The following is a 20,089-nucleotide window of genomic DNA, read 5'->3' on the forward strand; positions in this document are numbered from 1 at the left end:
AAAGGACACAAGTCTTGAGTAGCTTGTCCTTGGAGATATTGACCTAGATCAATCAATATATTTGAATTTAACTACCCAGTCATAAATTCAGTTAGAATGGCAGTTTTTTTAGCCAAGAAGCCATCTGATGTGTGTTTGGACAAAGCAAGTGGCATCAATATTTCACAAGTAAATGTGTCCTATTAATGGTGACAATTTTCCAAATGCTACTGTGACCTCAGAGAGTCTTCACAAGAGTAAAAATGTTTGGTGCTACATTAAATATTCAAAATAACAATTAACAATGATTTTAAGAAACACTATGAATAGTGCACTTATTTTAATTTGTTTAGTCATTCATTTTCCTAAAACCTTTATTCAACACTTTGATTGCCATCACCACTCTGAAGCATCTGTGTACACACTTGCAACATGCACACTTGCGGTGCAATTTTAAATGAAGCAATTCAAGCACAATTCTGTGCGACCTAAAAATGCCTCATGCCATGCAGGAAGGCAAGCATGCACATATTTCTTGGGCTGCCATGCAGTGCACATTCCACCCTAAATGTCATGGGAATTCCTTCATAAGGAAAGCTGTTGTACAGCTTAATCCCCAGTGAAAATTTCAGGGGTGAAATAATGACACAAGGTACAGCAAAGACAAATAATGCTGAGCACTTGACTTCTGCACTGCTGGATTTGCTGCCGATCAAGAATTTCTCCAGCCACCACCCAGAGTCACCCTGCATTGATAAAGCTATGAAGTAAAACCATTTATGACATTAAATGAGATTTGCTTTTATTGACACTTTTGAAAACTGCTCACTCAACCTTCTCATGTCTGATCAACAAAATGCTAGCCAGTCAAGGGTACATAAAGCAATTAAAACTTTTTCTTAACACTAGCTACATTCATGGAAAAAGAGGAGCAATGGGATCAGAGCACATGCTACTTTCAACCTGTGTGTTCTGCATAAGCGCTAACTGCCGAGCCAAAGCTCTGACAATAGAAAATTAAGTAAATAGTCCCTTCTTTCTCTGCGGCGTGAGGTCACGCCTTCTGGGAGGGGGATGATCTGTCACACAAAAACTCAGTTTGAACTTTGCTTGCTCCGATTTGGCCTTGGATCTAGTTGTCATGGTTTGTTGTAGCCATTTGTTGCCAATATTTTTGTTTTGTATTTATGTTTTTTAATGTAATATTATATCGTTTGTATGTTGTTAGAGTTCCCCTTCGGGAACGTCGAGCTGCGTCACGCTCTGAATCACGTGTGTAATCAGTCCAATAGAGAATCGCGTGTGACGTCACGGACGGGGTGACGTCAGGAACCAGGAAGCTATAAAGCACATGCGGTGAATGCAGCCGGCAGCTTCTGTCTTTCAGTCGCGCTCTGTGTGTGAATTGTTTGTCCGTCAGCACTGTTTTTCGAAGCCAGTTTGCTTCACTTTTATTTGAGTGCTTGACATAGATAGAGATGGGCGATAGCAAGCGTTTTAAGAAGTGTATTCCTCCGTGCCAACGTTACATCACGGCCGAGGATACACACACAATGTGTGTGGCTTGCTTGGGAGTGAGGCATGCCCAGTCAGCCTTCGAGGAGGCTGACTGCGTGCATTGTTTGCGGCTTCCCCTCCGCACGCTTCGCTCCCGGAGGGCTCTTTTTGAGGAAGGAGCCCTCACCAGCATTCCTCGCGGATCAGGTCCTGCTTCGGTTGAGGCCGAGCGGCGCTTGCATTCGTGGGGATCGCAACTGGATTTGGTATCGAGTTTGGAGACGGGCGAGCCCCTTTCTCCATCCTCCTCTGCCAGATCCATGCCTCTCTCTGGCGTAGAAGCCCGCTCGTCGGTTTCTTCTCGCCAGGAGGGGCACTCGCCGCTGCGTCTATCTTCCTCCGAGGAGGGAGACATGGATGTAGGCGAGCAGGCTGGGTCCACGCCCGCCCAGCCACTCGAGTACGAGGAGCTTATGGAGGTGGTCACCCGCGCTGTCGCTAAGCTTAACATCAGCTGGCCAGACGTGGTGACTGGAGAGCAGAAACCGACAAAGTTAAATGAGCGGTTTCTGCGCCCAAAAGCCCCACCTCCACGCCGAGGTCTGCCATTTTTCCCCGACCTCCACACTGAGGTGTCGAAGTCATGGGGAAAACCATTCTCGGCCCGTGTTCACACCCAATCTGCCTTCACATATTCCAGTGTGGTTGGGGCTCGTGAACACGGTTATGGGACGATGCCTCAGGTTGAGCAGACGCTTTCGAGCTATCTGTCCCCGAGCTCGGCATCGTCCCTAAAGACCTCGGCACTCCCCAGCAAGCCTCTAAGAACAACATCTGCTATGCTGGGGAAGGGCTACTCGGCAGCAGGTCAGGCCGCAGCCTGCCTTCACACTATGGCAGTGCTGCAAGCATACCAGGCCGACCTGCTGAAAGAGTTCGATGAAGGCGAGGACGGGGCGGCGGTCTATGTCAGTGAGCTGCGTCGTACCGCCGACCTTGCTCTGCGAGCCACCAAAGAGACCGCCTGTGCCATTGGGCGGTCTATGGCAGCCATGGTGGTCACAGAGAGACACCTCTGGTTGACCCTGTCGGAGATGAAAGACCACGACAGGGCCGTCCTACTCGATGCCCCGCTTGTCCAGTCTGGCCTGTTCGGCGACGCGGTCCCCTCCGTCGTCGACAGGTTCCAACAGGCTCGTCAACAAGCGGTGGCATTCCAGAGGTTTCTTCCTCGCCGCTCGAGCTCTGGGGCTGCTGGACGGGAGCAGCCCCGCCCGAGTGCCCGCTCCTCGTACCGAGAAGAGCAAAAGCGGAGCGTTGCTACGCGGACTCCTCCTCAACACCAGGGGTCCTGTAGGCGCTCTAAGTCGGGGGCTTCTAAGCCGAAGGGCGACCTGAGGGCCGTCCTTCAGGCGAAGAAGTCCTCGGCGAAGAAGCCCTGACGCCAGTGGCTCTGGGCTTCGGAGGGCAGACCCCCCTGGGCTAATAACATCTCCCCAGTGCCCTCTGGAGATCTGCTCGCTAACCCTGCCACCTCCGGTGCTTCAGGGCGCAGTAGTCTCCCGCGAGTTGTCCACCCTGCATCCGCCCGTTCGCGTAGCGGGACAGGGGGACTCGCGAACTCTAATACCATCAGAGGTCAGCCTCGAGAGGCTGATTCCCTTAGAAGATCATTTGGCAGTGTGGCAACTTCTGCCAAACGTATCTCAATGGGTCCTGCAAACAGTAAAAAGAGGTTACAAAATTCAGTTCGGCGCTCGGCCGCCGCCCTTTCAGGGGATCACCGCTACTATCGTGGCCCCTCAGCAGGCTCTGGTGTTGGAACAAGAAGTAGAAACCCTTTTGAGGAAGGAGGCCATCGAGGTGGTCCCTCCTCATCTCGCAGAGAGCGGGTTTTACAGCCGCTACTTCATAGTTCCAAAGAAGGATGGAGGTTTACGTCCTATTCTAGACCTCAGACTGCTCAATCGCGCAGTGCTGAGACTCAATTTCAAGATGCTTACTATAAAGCAGGTCGTGTCTCAAATCAGGTCCGAGGACTGGTTTGTCACGATAGATCTCAAGGACGCTTATTTCCATATCTCCATCCTTCCACAACACAGGAAGTTTCTCAGGTTCGCTTTTGGGGGCAAAGCTTACCAATACAGAGTCCTTCCTTTCGGTCTAGCACTCTCACCCCGGACTTTCACCAAGTGTGTAGATGCTGCACTGGCTCCTCTGCGACTCCAGGGCATCCGCATATTAAACTACATAGACGACTGGCTCATACTAGCGAAGTCAAGAGAACTGGCGGTTCGACATCGAGATGTCGTTCTCGCCCATATGAAGTCTCTGGGGTTAAGACTGAACGCCAAGAAAAGTGTCCTTTCTCCAGTTCAGAGAACCACTTATCTCGGAGTAGTTTGGGATTCAACCACGATGCGGGCACAAATGTCTCTCGCTCGGGTAATATCAATCCTTCACGCAGTCAAGAGAGTCAAAGAAGGCCGATCATTCACTGTGAAGCAGTTTCAAGTACTGCTCGGTCTCATGGCAGCCGCGTCCAACGTAATCCCTTTTGGCCTGCTGCATATGAGACCTTTACAGTGGTGGCTCAGAACCAAAGGGTTTTCCCCGAGGGGCAACCCGTTCCGTTTGATCAAGGTCACGCGGCGCTGCCTTCGTGCCTTGGACATTTGGAAGAAAGCATGGTTTCTGTCCCAAGGTCCGGTACTGGGAGCTCGTTGTCGCCGTGTAACACTAGCGACAGATGCTTCGCTCACCGGGTGGGGAGCGGTCATGAGTGGCCACTCAGCCCAAGGTCTGTGGAGCGAGCACCATCTCAGTTGGCACATCAACTGAGTGCTGTGTTTTTAGCTCTAAAACACTTCCTATCAGACCTCAGAGGGCACCACGTGTTAGTTCGCACCGACAACACATCAGTGGTCGCCTACATCAACCATCAAGGAGGTCTGCGGTCGCGCCCCTTGAACAAGCGCGCCAGATCCTCCTGTGGTCCCAAGGGAAACTCCTCTCACTCAGAGCAGTTTATATCCCTGGACATCTCAATGTGGGAGCAGACGTCCTGTCGAGGCAGGGGCTGAGGCCCGGGGAATGGAGACTCCACCCAGATGTGGTGGAAGTCCTTTGGAAGAAGTTTGGGAAAGCCCAAGTGGATCTCTTTGCGAGCCAGGAGACAACACATTGTCCCCTTTGGTTCTCTCTGAGTCATCCAGCTCCCCTGGGACTGGATGCTATGGTACAGGCGTGGCCGAGGCTTCGCCTGTACGCATTTCCCCCGATCGCTCTGCTCCCCGGAGTTCTGGAAAGAGTGCGCCAGGACGGGATTTGCCTCCTGCTGGTAGCCCCATTCTGGCCGGGTCGAGTGTGGTTATCAGACCTGATTTTTCTCCTAGACGGCCCGCCATGGGAAATTCCGATCAGGAGAGATCTCCTCTCACAGGTAGGAGGGGCAATCCTGCACCCCTGCCCGGAGTTGTGGAAGCTGTGGGCGTGGTCCCTGAGGGGGCACGACTCCTAGATTCCGGTCTCTCAACCGAGGTTGTTGAGACCATTCTCCAATCCAGAGCTCCCTCTACGAGAAAGACGTACATCGGGAAGTGGAATGTGTTTGTCGCATGGTGCGAGCAGCACCAAATTGAACCAGTTTACTGCCCGTTGGCTTCAGTACTGGACTTCTTGCAAGCCCGCCTCATGGCCGGCAATGCTCACTCTACATTGAAGGGCTACGTGGCGGCCATAGATGCCTTCCACGCTCCCTTCGGTACTACTTCCCTCGGAAGACACCCCTGGTGTCACGATTTCTCCGCGGTGCACTGAGGCTGAGGCCCCCGTTGCGCTCACGCGTCCCCACGTAGGACCTGGCCGTGGTACTTGAGGCTCTTTGCAACCCTCCGTTTGAGCCCATTGAAGGAATTTCGACAGGCTGTTGTCCATTAAGACTGCCTTCTTGCTGGCGATCTCCTCTCTTAAGAGAGTGGGTGATCTACAGGCCCTTTCAGTGGCCCCCTCTTTTATCGACTTTGCCCCTGGAATGGTCAAAGCGTTTCTGCACCCTAAGCCGGGTTACGTACCCAAGGTGCCGTCAGCAGTGCCACGGCCCGTAGTGCTCCAGGCCTTCTGTCCTCCCCCATACACGGAACCGGAACAGCAGAAGCTTAACTGTATGTGTCCAGTGCGAGCACTGGACACATATGTCCACAGAGCTGCCCTGTGGAGGAAGACGGACCAATTATTTGTGTGTTTCGGTCCTCGCAATAGAGGTCTTCCAGCTTCTAAGCTGACTCAAAGTCGGTGGATTACGGATGCCATTTCAATTGCTTACAAGTCCTCCGGTCTTCCCTCTCCGATGGAAGCCAAGGCACACTCGACCCGCAAAATTGCGGCGTCGATAGCATTCACGTCAGGAGTTCCCCTGCAAGATATTTGTAACGCTGCGGGATGGTCCACGCCGCTCACATTTGTCAGATTCTATGAACTGGATCTCCCCAATACCCCGGGCTCTGTTGCCCTCCTCTCTGACGCTCCCTCTACTAGTAGAGCTGTCTAACTGTGTTTTGCTCCAGCAGACTCCTTGAGACTATTTTCTCCTTACAACTGATTCGGGCTCTTCGCCCTCTCTACAATGGCCGAGGCCATTTCCTGCTCTGATAGCAGCTATAACCCGGGCTACTTTCGCCCGTTGACGAGTGAGGCTGAGGCCCTCGTTTCACTCGGGCTACTTTCGCCCCAATGCTAAGACGGTTGAGGCCGCACTATCATGCTTAATAGCAACAACTACTCTGGGCTACTTTCGCCCTTCTCGTGAGGGGACTGGAGCAATCACCTTAGGCTACTTTCGCCTTCTACATACGGGCTACTTTCGCCCTTTACCTCGGGCTACTTTCGCCCCTTTTGCCACGGGCTACTTTCGTCCGTAGGCAAGTGAGACTGATACCCTCGTTTCACTCGGGCTACTTCTGCCCCTATACCCAGGTGGGCTGAGGCCCCCTGTGCAATCATGGGCTACTTTCGCCCTTTTCCTCGGGCTACTTTCGCCCTTTACCTCGGGCTACTTTCGCCCCTTTTGCCACGGGCTACTTTCGCCTGTTGGCGAGTGAGACTGATGCACTCGTTTCACTCGGGCTACCTCTGCCCTTTTTACAAGCGGACACTATCTACTCTGGGCTACTTCCGCCCTTATATCCTGGTGGGCTGAGGCCCCCTCTTCTACCATGGGCTACTATCACCCCTTTACTCGGGCTACTATCGCCCTCTACCTCGGGCTACTTCCGCCCTATTCCCAAGACGGCTGAGGCCGCAAGTGTAGCCCTATTTGTATTTCTATTTCGGCTGAGGCCGTTTTTATGCTTGAGAGCAACTATACTCAGGGCTACTTTCGCCCTTTTGACGAGAGAGGCTGAGGCCCTCGTTCCACTCGGGCTACTTCCGCCCTTCTTCTAAGACGGCTAATGCCGCACCTTACTCAGGGCTACTTTCGCCCCTTATCACGGGCTACTTTCGCCCTTCTCTCTCCACCCGCTCCACACACTGAGCAGGGCTTGGAATTCTGGCGGCGTGGGCATATCGTTCCCAAAGCGTAGTGACGCAGCTCGACGTTCCCGAAGGGGAACGCCTCGGGTTTCGTATGAAACCCTAGTTCCTCTAGGGAACGAGACGCTGCGTCGCCTACCACAATTCTGGCATCCCTGCAGCGCTCCTGGTGGCAGAAGCTGCCGGCTGCATTCACCGCATGTGCTTTATAGCTTCCTGGTTCGCAAGTCACACGCGATTCTCTATTGGACTGATTACACACGTGATTCAGAGCGTGGGCACGCTGGAGGCGTTCCCAAAGCGTAGTGACGCAGCGTCTCGTTCCCTAGAGGAACTAGGGTTTCATACGAAACCCGAGGCGTTTTCTGTTAATTGCAAACGAGAATTGTAAACGTCATAAAGGGCGTGGTAGAAAAGAACGAGAATTAAGAACGAATTTCGTTTTGTATAATTTAAATCTTGACCTTAATCTATGTTTTGTTAAGTATCATCAAAGGCAAATAAAGCAAAGAAGCAAATTCATATTCTGATCTCCGAATGAAGTGCGTATCAACATCAAAGCCACTACCATGCTTCTGCGGCCTAAACAAAAGGCCAAAACATGGTTATTGATTTGATTTTGTCATTATGTTCAGCTGTGACTTGTTACGTATCCTCATTTGGTCTGTGTGTTTAAGTTTCTATGTGTTCAGTTCTAATTTTGTCAAGCTTTGCACATCTGCATTTGGCAATTATCTGCCATTCTTTGCCTCACCTTTTCACCTCTCAAGCTCTGTCAGCTTTGATGAGGGCTGGCAGACATTTTCTAGGGTCCTAGTTGTTCCAATCATCTTCCATTATGGATAATACTTCTGTGAACCTTCAATGCAGCAGATTTTTTTTTTTCTGAACTCTTCCCTAGATCATTGCCTGAACGCAAGTCTGTCACTGAGCTCTACAGGCAGTTATCTTGACCTCAGGACTTGGTTTTTGCTCTGATATGCATTTTCAGCTGAAAAAAACAGCATATGCTGGTTAGGTATGTTTTGGTGCTGGGATGCTGGTTTTAGCTGGTTTATGCTGGTCCTTTTCTGGTTTATGCTGGTCCGTTGCTGGTTCATGCTGGTCCTTAGCTGGTTAATGCTGGTCCTGGTCCTTTGCTGGTTTATGCTGGTCATGTTGCTGGTCAAGGATCAGCATTAACCAGCAAAATAACCAGCATGAACCAGCAAAGGTCCAGCATGAACCAGCAAAGGACCAGCATAAACCAGCAGTAGGGAGTGTAGATTGATGTGGGAAAAAAAGTAATTTAAAGTAGTTTAACATAAGGCAGCAACATAACAAAATGTAAAAAAATGAAGGGTATGAATTTCGCAAGGCACTGTATATTATTTTTTATTATTTTATTTTTTTTATGGCATGGAATATTTTTTGAATGCTAGATTCCATTGCTATGAGAAGAGTTATGGGAAATAGCCTTACTTTTTGCCTTCTCCGAAATCTGGATGTATTAACAACACAAATGAAACAAGCATCAACCAGATTAGTAGCTTTTAACCTACTGTAGCTTGTGCACTCAACAGATGGCTTACTGACCAGAACAGACGTTTGAAATGAGTGTTAAAAGAACAAGTGAATGGACACGGTAATGTCCAGACAGAAGATACCAGTGCTCTGATAAGCAAGGGTCAGCTCTGAGTGTAATCCAATCTTTCCACTTGTTCTGTTTTTAAATTACTCTCTACTTCTGCAAGGTTGATTAAATGTTGGTCAGATGTCTCATCACATTTGACAGACCGGTTACTATCTTAGGATTTGAGTAGGGAAATTAATTGATTCATATCTTTTAGAGCGGTCTCCTACTGAAGCCTTTCCTTATCGGTTGTTATCAGCAGTAGGAGCTGTCATTTCTTTGAATCTTTTCAATAAAGCTCTGATGTGATACTTCATTTTAGAGGCTAAATTTAAGATGCAATTACTCAACTGCAGTAGCATCCACGGCAAATAATGCTGGCTTTTTTCAGATAATAAAACATTAAAAGAGCTCTGTGTGAGCAGGTAAATCATATTGCTGAAAAGGAGAATGATTTGTAAAGAAATGTTAACAGACAAATAGAGACTCAGAAAAGATGCTGTAGTGTAGCTTTATAATTTCAAAATAAACACCATGTAGTGAACTGCAGACCACCTGCTGCAGTCAAAATGAGCAATGCATAGATAGGGTTGCAGGGTATAACCCTGAAGCCTCAGAATATCGAAGGTGCCACAGTATTTTCCGAACAATGCTACCGTTATGCACAGTAGTATATTCTCACATGCAGTAGACCTACTCGAGCTTAACTCTGGAGCGCATTAAATGGCCAAAAATTGTCTGCTGATGTGTCTGTACCTAAACAATTTATTACAGCCAGTGTAGAATATAATGTGAAAGTGAACTGCACATGCATCTCCCGTTATAAGACCGTGGGCCACATTTACAAAGCAGAACAGTCAGCCCTTAATATGGTTACGTTCACACACAGTTTGGTTACTTAAGAGAGTGACAATTGCATTCTGTAACCGAACACACACTGTAAACTTTCAACACTTTCTAACCGCATTTTCAGCAAACCCCTGCTGTGTGAACGGAATTGGACTGGACAACTACTACTTCTATCTAGCATATGCTTCGTGTTTATATGTGTGGTTTCGGTACCTCAGTCACAGGGACACATACAGTCATGTGAAAAAGTTAGGACACCCTATTGAATTTCATGGTTTTCCGTATCAGGACATCATAAAAAAACCTGGTCCTTGGCTGGTTCTAAAATTTTTAAAATAAAACCTCGGATGAACAACAACACATGACAAATTGCACTGTGTCATTATTTATTAAACAAAAATAAAGCCAAAATGGAAAAGGCATGTGTGACAAAGTTAGGACACCCGTACTGTTAACATTGGAATTAAGAGGGTAAATAACATTCAAGCACTGTTAATCAAATACCTTTGATTAACTGATCATCAGAAACTCTGAGCACCTCTATAAAAGCATAAGCTTTGGCAGTTTGCTGGTCTGGAGCCTTCAGGTGTGTTAACACAATGCCAAGGAGTTAGGACATCAGCAATCATCTTAGAGAAGCAATTGTTGCTGCCATCAATCTGAGAAGAGTAATATGGCCAGTTTATCTGAAGTGGAAGACATTTAAAACAGACACATCTCGTTCCAGGAGTGGGCGTTCCAAAAACATTCACCCCAAGATCAGACCGTGTAATGATCAGAGAAATGGCAGATAACCCAAGAACTACACCTCAGACTCCACAGGCCTCAGTTGACATGTTAAATGATAAAGTTCATGACAATACCATTAGAAAAAATATGGGACAAAAATGGTATGTTTAGAAGGCTTGGCAAAAGAAAGCCTCTTTTATCTAAAAAATAAAAACATGGCAACACAGTTTAGGTCTGCAAAGTTGCATCTGAACAAATCAAGTCTTCTAGAATAATGTCCTTTGAACAGACGAGATCGAAGTGGGGATGTTTGGCCATAATGCACAGTGCCAAGTTTGGTGAAAACCTAAAGAGCATATCAGCACAAACACCTCATACCAAAAGTCACACATGCTGGTGGAGGGCTGATGATTTTGGGCTTGTTTTGTAGCCACAGAACCTGGGCATCTGTGAGGGCATCTGTCTGACAGCTAAAGTTGGGCCAAAATTGGGTCATGCAACAGGACAATGATCTTAAGCACACCAGAAAATCTACAAAAGAAAAGAATCAAGGTGTTGCAATAGCCCAGTCAAAGTCCAGAGCTCATCCTGACTCAAATGCTGTGTTGAGAGCTGTGCATAAGCAAATGCCCACAAACATTAATAAACTGGAGCAACGTTGAAAAGAAGAGTGATCCAAAATTTCTCCAGAACAGAGAGAGACTGATAAAGTCACACAGAAAATGAATATGTTATGTTATTGCTGCCAAAAGTGGATCTACAGGCAATTGACTCATAGGGTGTCCTAATTTTGTCACACATGGCCTTTCCCTCTTGTCTGTATTTTTCTCAAATAAATAATGCCACTGTGTGATATGTCATGTGATGATTTTTATCTGAGGATTTATTTTCCGAATTTTAAGATTTGCTAAGGACCAGATATTTTTTATTATGTCCTGATACAGAAAACTATGAAATTCAATAGGGTGTCCTAACTTTTTCACATGACTGTATGTGTGTCATCTGATCACTTTAGATTGAATCTAAATTCTCTCTATAGTATATTCTCTGTGCTCCACTCCTATTAAAGTTGTTGTCAGTAAATAAAGATTTAATTAATTCACTCGACTAAGACTTTTTTTAGTTGAATAAAACATGGATTGACTCCAGTTGTAAACTGTGTGAACAGGATATTTCAAGTAAATGCGGTTGGAAATCCAAAACTAACAGTGTGAACATATCCTAATAAGTTAGAGTATCACTGGTATCCTTTCTGATATCGCTGCATAACTCATTTGAATATGATACATCATATTCCACTTCCAAGCACTACAGGATGTCAAAAACCTCAAATGTGTATACTTTGTTCATAATTAAGTATATTTAAAAATCTAAACAGTGTTTTTTTTTTTTCTTTTTTTTTTTTTTTTTACCAAAATATGACAGGAAATACCAAGTAACTCTAACCTTAACTGCAGTTGATAAAATGAACAAATATTGTCATCCTGATTTCTGGCAGTAATAAGGGAGTGAATATTGCTGAGGGGTACAACATTCATTCAGTATACTGCTGTGGCACTCAACACTGCAGGCAAATAGATTACAATTAGTTGGGTGTAATGGCCCATAAGCCCCACTCTAAAGGCTGCTGGGAAACCTGCAGGATATATACGAATGGTATGATCTGAACAACATCATGTGGGGGCGTCAAATAGTGCTACATACTTTAAAATTTACATGTTCACATAAATTGAGGATCTGCAAAACACCATTGATTTCTGAGTATTTGTAATTCATTAGATTGTGACCTTGAATGTCATTTTCCTCCATCTGTTAAAAAACTTGCTGACTGAGTTAAATCACCTGCTGACAAACTAACATACTAAAATTTGCAGTTGATGGTAATTCATTGTGCAATTGAATACTAGGGGTGGATGATTCAGAAGTAAAATACAGCAAAAATACAGAATATAAAAAATATATTTTAAATATTCAATGCATGTGTTCCGAATTAATGTGTTTTGCACTGAATGTGATGGATGGAAATAAGAATGATATTTTTATGCACCAGTATAATAATTGACAGTACTATGTGCCTTTAGTTATGCATATTTAATTTCCATGCAGAAATGTCTATGAACATTTTTAATGATGACAATAAGTTTTAAATTGGTTTATAGAAATTGATAGCTTTACTGATTAATTTAAATAAATCCATTTTAACAACTCTAAAAGAATTTGTGCTATTAAAATTAATTTAATTTTAAAATTAAGCAATAATCGACTATTCGACCATAATCGACTGTTTTGAAGTATAAAAACAGCAATACAAGCAATATGATAAATGACACCATTGTTTCGAAAATTGATTAATTAACATTTCATCTGCTACTGTAATGCTGCCTAAGCAAGATTAGCAATTTGCAATGCTAATTTAAAGAAGACATCTAAAACAAAGTTTCTGATACATTTTCAGGCATAGTGGATATAGAATCCCTACCCCCGCACACATTTGGCCACCAGAGTAAACACCTCTACAAACTACCATTAAACTGATGGATTGAGTGGTAATGGGATTAGAGGCATAGTCAAAATGCATAAGAGGGAAAGGTCACACATCCACTAAAAAATACACATTATGATGACTTGACTAAACTTCAGCTAATACACATAAAACCAAAGCAACAAAAATAAACTATGAACCCAGCTTTCACAGATTCCAATAACCAATTACACTGTGGACTACAGCAAAAATGGTCATCAACATCAATCAAAAGCAATAGTTTTACATTAACTCTGTAAAGCCTAAAATAATAGTCAGTTTTTTTCTTTCTTTTTTTTTTTTTGTAATATATATTAAAAATAAATAATAAATAAATGTTTGCATATGTGTTTTTCTTGAGTGACATATTCGACTGAATTTTACTCAGAGACCCAAACTGAGCAAAATATGCAATTTGGTGCACAAAATGCATATAAATATCAGTTGTCACTCTATATCTATCTATATTTCTATATATATTGTGACGGACATTAAATATAACGCAATGCAATACAGTGAAGATTGAGAGATGTAAATGTAAACTTTCCTCAAAAGCCTGATGTATAAAATTTTATATTTTAACATAATATTTCTAAAACAATTTACAGTTTTTTTCAGTCGCTAACAAGCGTTTGTCCAATCAGTTGTCACATTTTCAAAACTCTAAACACAATTAGCACAGCATCGGTGTTTTGTGGCCATACCATTCACACATTTCATGTCGTTTTCACCCAATATGCAGTCAGTGAACACATTTCCACAATGCTTACATTTTCTTAACAGACAAGCTATACCTCCCAACAAAATTATGGATTGTTTTTGTAGTATTTACGAATGTTAACACACAACATCCCACAATAGCAAAAACAATATTCCAAACCTTAGATACAGTATAAAAACCTCTGCTTCTGCAATGATATCAGTTCAAAAACAATATCAATATCAAAAATATATCTCAGCTGATAATAAACAAACAATTGAATAATTGACACACAGCTGATTTATGTTGGGTAAATTGGGCCAACCACAGCTGATTCCAGTCTGGCTTACACTCAGAGGCAGTGGTTATTTTTTTCTATTACATTTACACTTCTACAGTAAAATGAGGACTTTGAGGAGTGATGTTTTGGAAAGAGGGTTGGAGTCAATTCAGGAATTAACTCAACAATTCCAATTCAAAGAAGGAAATGGAATTGGAATTGGAATTCAACAACAATTACAGGAAACAGAGTTGGAATTGAATTGGAATTACAGGAAGTGGAATTCAATTCAGGGAAATTCCACTGAATTCCATTTATTGCTGTTTCTGAGCATCTATGTGTGATTGCATTTAGAGACATACATTTTAACTTTATTTATGATGCTTTACAAATATCAAGTAATGTATGAAATAGAGTTGATCAAATGCAAGTAAATAAAAATGAGAACTGTACATTATGAATTAATAATTGAATGACAGTGGTGATAAGTTTCTGTATGTACTATACATTCAATATATGATTACCACATAATATATGTCTCAACTCACAAAAAAAAAATTAGTCATGTTCATTCATGTATTCCATTCACTTTTTATTGCATCGAATTATCATCATTTCCTGAAATTTGGCATGTGAAATGATCATGCTTAACCAACTAAAGATACAGTACTTTGTATTTCTTTTATATGTTTGTTGTTTATGTGATTTACAATATTTACAGTTTTTTTACAATCGTTTTTGCACTAATAACAGAACCGTAATGTCATTTTTTAAAACTCTAGACACATAATACACAACCAATGATCAAAATGCACATTTTTCAAACCACTTAACACATTTTTCAAATGCTTGGATACAATACACATAAGCCAAAGATAATTTGTTCATTGAACTTAAATCACCTTTTCAAAATGACACAACTTAACATCAAAGTATTACTATTTCAAAATGCAACTCACACATTACATCTGAGATGAGTGTGCATTCATTTCATTACAAAGATTGAACTATCAGTTGATACATCTGCTTAAAATGATAAGTAACTGTTGCATTACCCTTGAAGCATAGCTTTTATGGAAAATAGTGCATGTTTCAGGATAGATCATTTGACACCAGTGACCACAGAATATGACCCAGATGGACTACACTACACTCTCAGAAAAAACGGTACAAAACTATACCTTTTAGGGTACAAGTAGCTGTCACTGGGGTGTTACCAAGGGTAAAATTTTTTGGGTACATAATTGTAAAATAAGGACCAATTGTGTACCTTTAAAGGTACCTTTATATGTTTTGTTGCCCAGGAACAAAATTGTACCTCTGCAGTACCTTTTTTTTTTAACTGTGTATCTATGGATGTCATATTTCATTCTTTATCAGATATGGTTTCTATGGCCCCATGTACCTCTTTTACAGAACACATTTTCATATTCAACATTACTGAATGCAAGATGTCATTTTTATGTTATTGCTTTTGGGCTTTTAATGAGTTAATGGCTACCCTGGTAAAAAAAAAAAAAAAAAAAAAAAAAAAAAAGAATGTATAAAGAACGTTGGTACACAAATTAGCCCTGCTGAAAAAAAAAAACATCCAAAACCAGCCTAGGCTGTTTGGCTGTTTTTAGCTGGTCATAGCTGGTCAGCGGGCTGGTTTTAGATGGGTATTGGCCACTTTTCTGTCTGGTCAGGCTGGGAAACCACCAGCTAAAACCAGCCTGACCAGGCTGGGAGACCAGCTAAGACCAGCCAACCAGCCTAGGCTGGTTTTAGCAGTTTTTTTTTTTTTTTTCAGCAGGGTACCGTATACTGTAAACTGTATTCTGTACCCTGCTGAAAAAAAAAACAGCTAAAACTTTGAATCTAAATTTTTCCTTTAGAAAACTTATGCTGAGATTTATTTTATCAGTAATTTCAACATTACAGTATTTCAATGATACCACTGTGTCTGTACTGTTCTCAGTCTACAGTAAAAAAAAAATGAAACCTGAATCACATATTTTGTACAACTATATTTAATGATTGTACTAGCAAAAACACATTGAAACTATGGGTAACCTGTGTATGGGTGATCTAAAGTAATGTTCCTATAATATTTCATAATACATTCGTTTTTTGAAACAAAGCTTCTGCTAATGCAAGGCTTCTTTAAAGATATGAACGCAATATGCAAAGTTTTGAACACTGGACAGCCTGTGTTACAAATAATGACTGTTTTGAGTTTTGTATCTAGAGTTTTGAAAAATGACATTAAGGTTCAGTTATTAGTGCAAAAATGATTGTAAAAAACTGTAATGTACTATAAACTAGCAACTCAAGTGGAATTTTTTGGAATTTATTTGATTTCAATTCTGTTTCCTGACATTCCAATTCCAAATCCAATTCCATTCCAGGAAGTGAATTGGAATTTACCATTCATTCTCAATTCAATTCATTTCAAGATCGCAGAGATTAGAAACAGTAATTTTGTGCTTTTTATAGACCCCGCCCCCCCCTTTTTTTATCTGGGCTTTTTGCTGTTGTTATTTTTTTTTTTTTTTTATTTATTTATTTGTTCTGAATGCTGGTGTGTGTTTCATGGATATTTTGTTCACTGTAAGCAATACAGTAAAACTTTTTCTGTCCTATCATACCATGTTTCTACTGTAGCTCCTGTAATACAGTTTTTTACAGACGCTAGGACACATTTCTCAATACTTAGGCCACTTTTGCAAAACTCTTCACACAATTCTCCTAACTGACTTTCAGCTTGGCAAAGCAGTTCATTTCACATTCAAAATGCACTACAACTACCAAAACACTTTATTCAGGTCTCAAATAAACTTATTCTTCCAGAACACTAGCAAAGGTTGACAGCCGACAAACACACTTTGTCACCCACAAAACAATGACCTAAAAAACACTAACAACATGTAGCATTACACAGTGTTTTCTTGTGTAAAACAAGGAAACATCTGTTTATAATTGCAATATATATTGTTTATAACTGCAATATATGTTACTGGAATGAATCAGACATGATGCAGAATTCGTCAATATTTTATGTTGTTTATTTATTTTTTATTTTTTTGTACTAAGTAATTCCAAAATACAAGAATTTGTATACACACCATCAACTGATACAGATAAAAAAGTAATGCTAATCTACTGCATTTTTAGATTTGAAATATGTTTCAATAAAATATTGCTGTTGAATTTTGCTGTCTTGTTCAGTTTTGCATTACGTTATTGTTTGGAACATAAGTTTAACAGTTTTGAAAACAGTATGTAAGCATGTGCAAAATGTGCTGTACGTACAAAGGTTTTTGGCAGTTGTTGTGTCTGAGTGAGAAAAGAATTCATGAAATTTGAGAGATGCAGTCATTGAATGCATTTTGTGCTAAAACAATGATAATTGATCCTCAGTTTAGCCTACATAGACTTCTGTTGTGCTCACTGTGTGAAGAGTTTTGCAAAAGTGACCTAAGTATTGAGAAATGTGTCCTAGCGTCTGTAAAAAACTGTAAACAGAAAAAGAAACTTATTTGCTTTTTACTGGAATGCTTTTGAATGTGAACATTACTGTACATGTGGACAGACAGTTCCCAACCAAGAAATTTAGTGTCAAAATGGTGGATTGCATGTTTTGCATGCAAATACCTGTAAAACTGAAACATAAAAAGTCTATGCAGTTTTTGTAATGTCAACAATAGCCAGTATTTTAAAACCTGGTGTACTTTGATTGACTGCATGTACCTTGTGAAGTGAAAACAAGTGTTATTCTTTGACAGAATAATTTCATTTTGAGTCAGATTTCCAGTGTTTTGGTAAAGTTAGTGTGTGCAGAGAAAGATGTGTTCTATTTTGAAAAGAAGAGTTAGTATATATTTAACAAAATGTATTTTTGAGAAGAAAATTATCCATTTGGCCAATTGTGTTTTGTAGGTGCGAGTCTGTGTTAAGAGTTTAGAAAAAGTATCTGAAGTATGGGTAAGCGCTTGTTAGCGATTGAAAAAAACTGTAAGTACAAATTACACACACTAATGGTTGACATTTCTAAAACTTTTTATTCTCAAAGCCCTTAATAAAAATAAATAAAAATGAAAGTCATGAAGTAGATTATGTACAGCGTTTTTTCAGCAAAGATTTGATCATGTTGATAATTTAGAGGCTTTAGAAAATCTGTGTATCAAATACTCAATACAGTTTTTCTCAATTGCTTAAACACATTTCTTGAAATTATGCCTCTTATTTGCGAAACTCTAAACACAAATCCACAACTCCTAACTCATTTCCCCAAACTTCCTATATTGAGGTCAAAATGAAGCTCTCCACTCAAAACAATTCAATCTTGCTGAAAAACCAAACTTTGCTTTCAGACATGACACACAAATCCTCAAAAACAAACACACTACAAAACAGTTTTACACACTGATGAGATAAATTCAAAACAATACTACAAAAACAATACAAATAAAAAACTTTTCACATGATGAACACAACAAATCTATTCCTTTGCAAGTGTTTTATTCCTTAATTTAATGTACTGTAGAGTACAGTACAAAACAGCAAAAAACAACAAAATAATTATTCTGCCCAGCATCCTGTCTTTGGTCTGGGAAAGGCCAAAGAACCTCTTCAGCATCACAGGCTAAATTAGCCCTGGCCAGGAGCAGGGGTAAAATCCTCTTGCATGCCTGATCCAACCCTGGCACTCATCAACTAAACTATATGAGACTGCTTGTCTTCTTGCCCTTGCTCTTCCTCTGTCTCTTCCATGTTGTTGTCGTCATCGTCCTCCTTCTCCTCCTCCTCTTCCTCTTTCACCTCCTACTCTTCCTCTTCAAAATTACACATTACTGTATGTGGGATATTGATTGAAAAAGACTGGATAGGATTCACAGTTACACTTGTACTAGTGGTCTGACAAAAAATAAAAAAAAATAAATAAAAGCACACAGCGTCATTGTGAAACAGAAAAAAAAAGAAATATGGGCACAAAGGTGAAAATAAAAATAAGAAAGTCCACTGTCAGAATTTTTAACTCCTGTGTTGTCCTCTGTCTATATGCTTTCCAATGGAAGGTTCATGAGATGTACCTTTGATCTATTTCAGAGAACTGCTTTATCATTGGTTGATCTATATTATCTTCATTAGTGAAAGTCAAGATTCACTTGAATAATTCATGGCAAATTTACAAAAAGTCTAATAGAAATGTGTAGAATATATGATTGACAGTTTAGGACAACTAGATCAAAAATTTTGCATTTAGGTAATGATTTATACGATGAGCTAATGACTTGATGTTTTGAGGGGTAAGACTATTGCACAGAGAACTACAGTATATAATACATTTTGAGCAACATGACAATAGCAACTGATAATGTAGGAAACTGCAGACAAATGTATATTTCATTTCTGATCTGAGAAATGCACCAAAGTGAGAAAAACTTTTATCCTTTTATCTCCATCGAAGGTTCTGATTGGTGTGTGCTAAATTTTGACTCCTAGTGTTTCCAGTTGGGTAATTGTGTGCTAATTGAGCTCAAACTTCGCAGACTTGAGTGAACAATATTGAATGCTTGTGCTTTCTAAATGACCTCATGGTGTAAGCACTGAGAAATGTAGGGATTTGTGTGTAGAGTTTTGAAGTAACAGTTCACCAAATATAACTCATGTGTCAAAGCAGGGAATAGTGTTTATAGTTTAGGGAAATGGGTGTGCTTTTTCAAAAATGGCGTTATAGTTTTGAAATTTTAGTTCAAAAGACTGGTTATAGTGTTTTAGCAATTGAGAAAAACTGTAATACGGTAGGATTTGTACGGTTAACCGCAGAACCTTTTAAAGGACCAGGGGAGTACATTTGTTAGTGGTGGCAAGAGTTTGTGAGACATAATTGCAGCCAAAACTAAGAGTGGAGCAGAGAATAATACCTCACACTGGGAGAAACATTTTTGTCGCACAGCACGTACAAATCACACATTGTCAACACATCTGCATTCCACAGCAGTGTCTCGATGATGACCATATGGTCAAAATAGACTGTGTTTCAGGCACAGTGCTGACACTGACACCAAAAAATAGACGTTGGTAAATGCGTGAGACGTTGCTTATGCAGCCTTCCATGCCTCTCATAGATATCACATAAAGAGGCTTCAGGCAATTGCGACGTGAATGATGACTGCTGTAGTTCATGTTCAAGATCAGGTTAAAAGAGAAATAAAGCATAGAAATAGGGTCTCCTTATAGATAGGTCGACCAGAATAGTGACAAAACAGATCATTCATAAGCATAGGGTCTTGAGGTGAAAGCTCTGGGTCAGAAAATATACAGTACATGCTCACATTTCCTGTTAAAATAACACAAGCTGTAGGTTTCAAAGACAAATTAGAAATACACCCAATAACAATATAT

The 20,089-nt window shown here is 41.4% G+C and overlaps 1 protein-coding gene across 1 annotated transcript in view; it reads right to left on the bottom strand.

Annotated features, from left to right (window-relative positions):
• csmd1a (CUB and Sushi multiple domains 1a) overlaps positions 1–20,089 on the bottom strand; it is a 406,871-nt gene that overhangs the window by 301,021 nt on the left and 85,761 nt on the right. The gene's annotated exons all lie outside the window — the stretch shown is intronic.

The sequence above is a fragment of the Garra rufa genome, chromosome 2 (assembly GCF_049309525.1).
Source record: "Garra rufa chromosome 2, GarRuf1.0, whole genome shotgun sequence".
Classification (NCBI taxonomy): domain Eukaryota; kingdom Metazoa; phylum Chordata; class Actinopteri; order Cypriniformes; family Cyprinidae; genus Garra; species Garra rufa.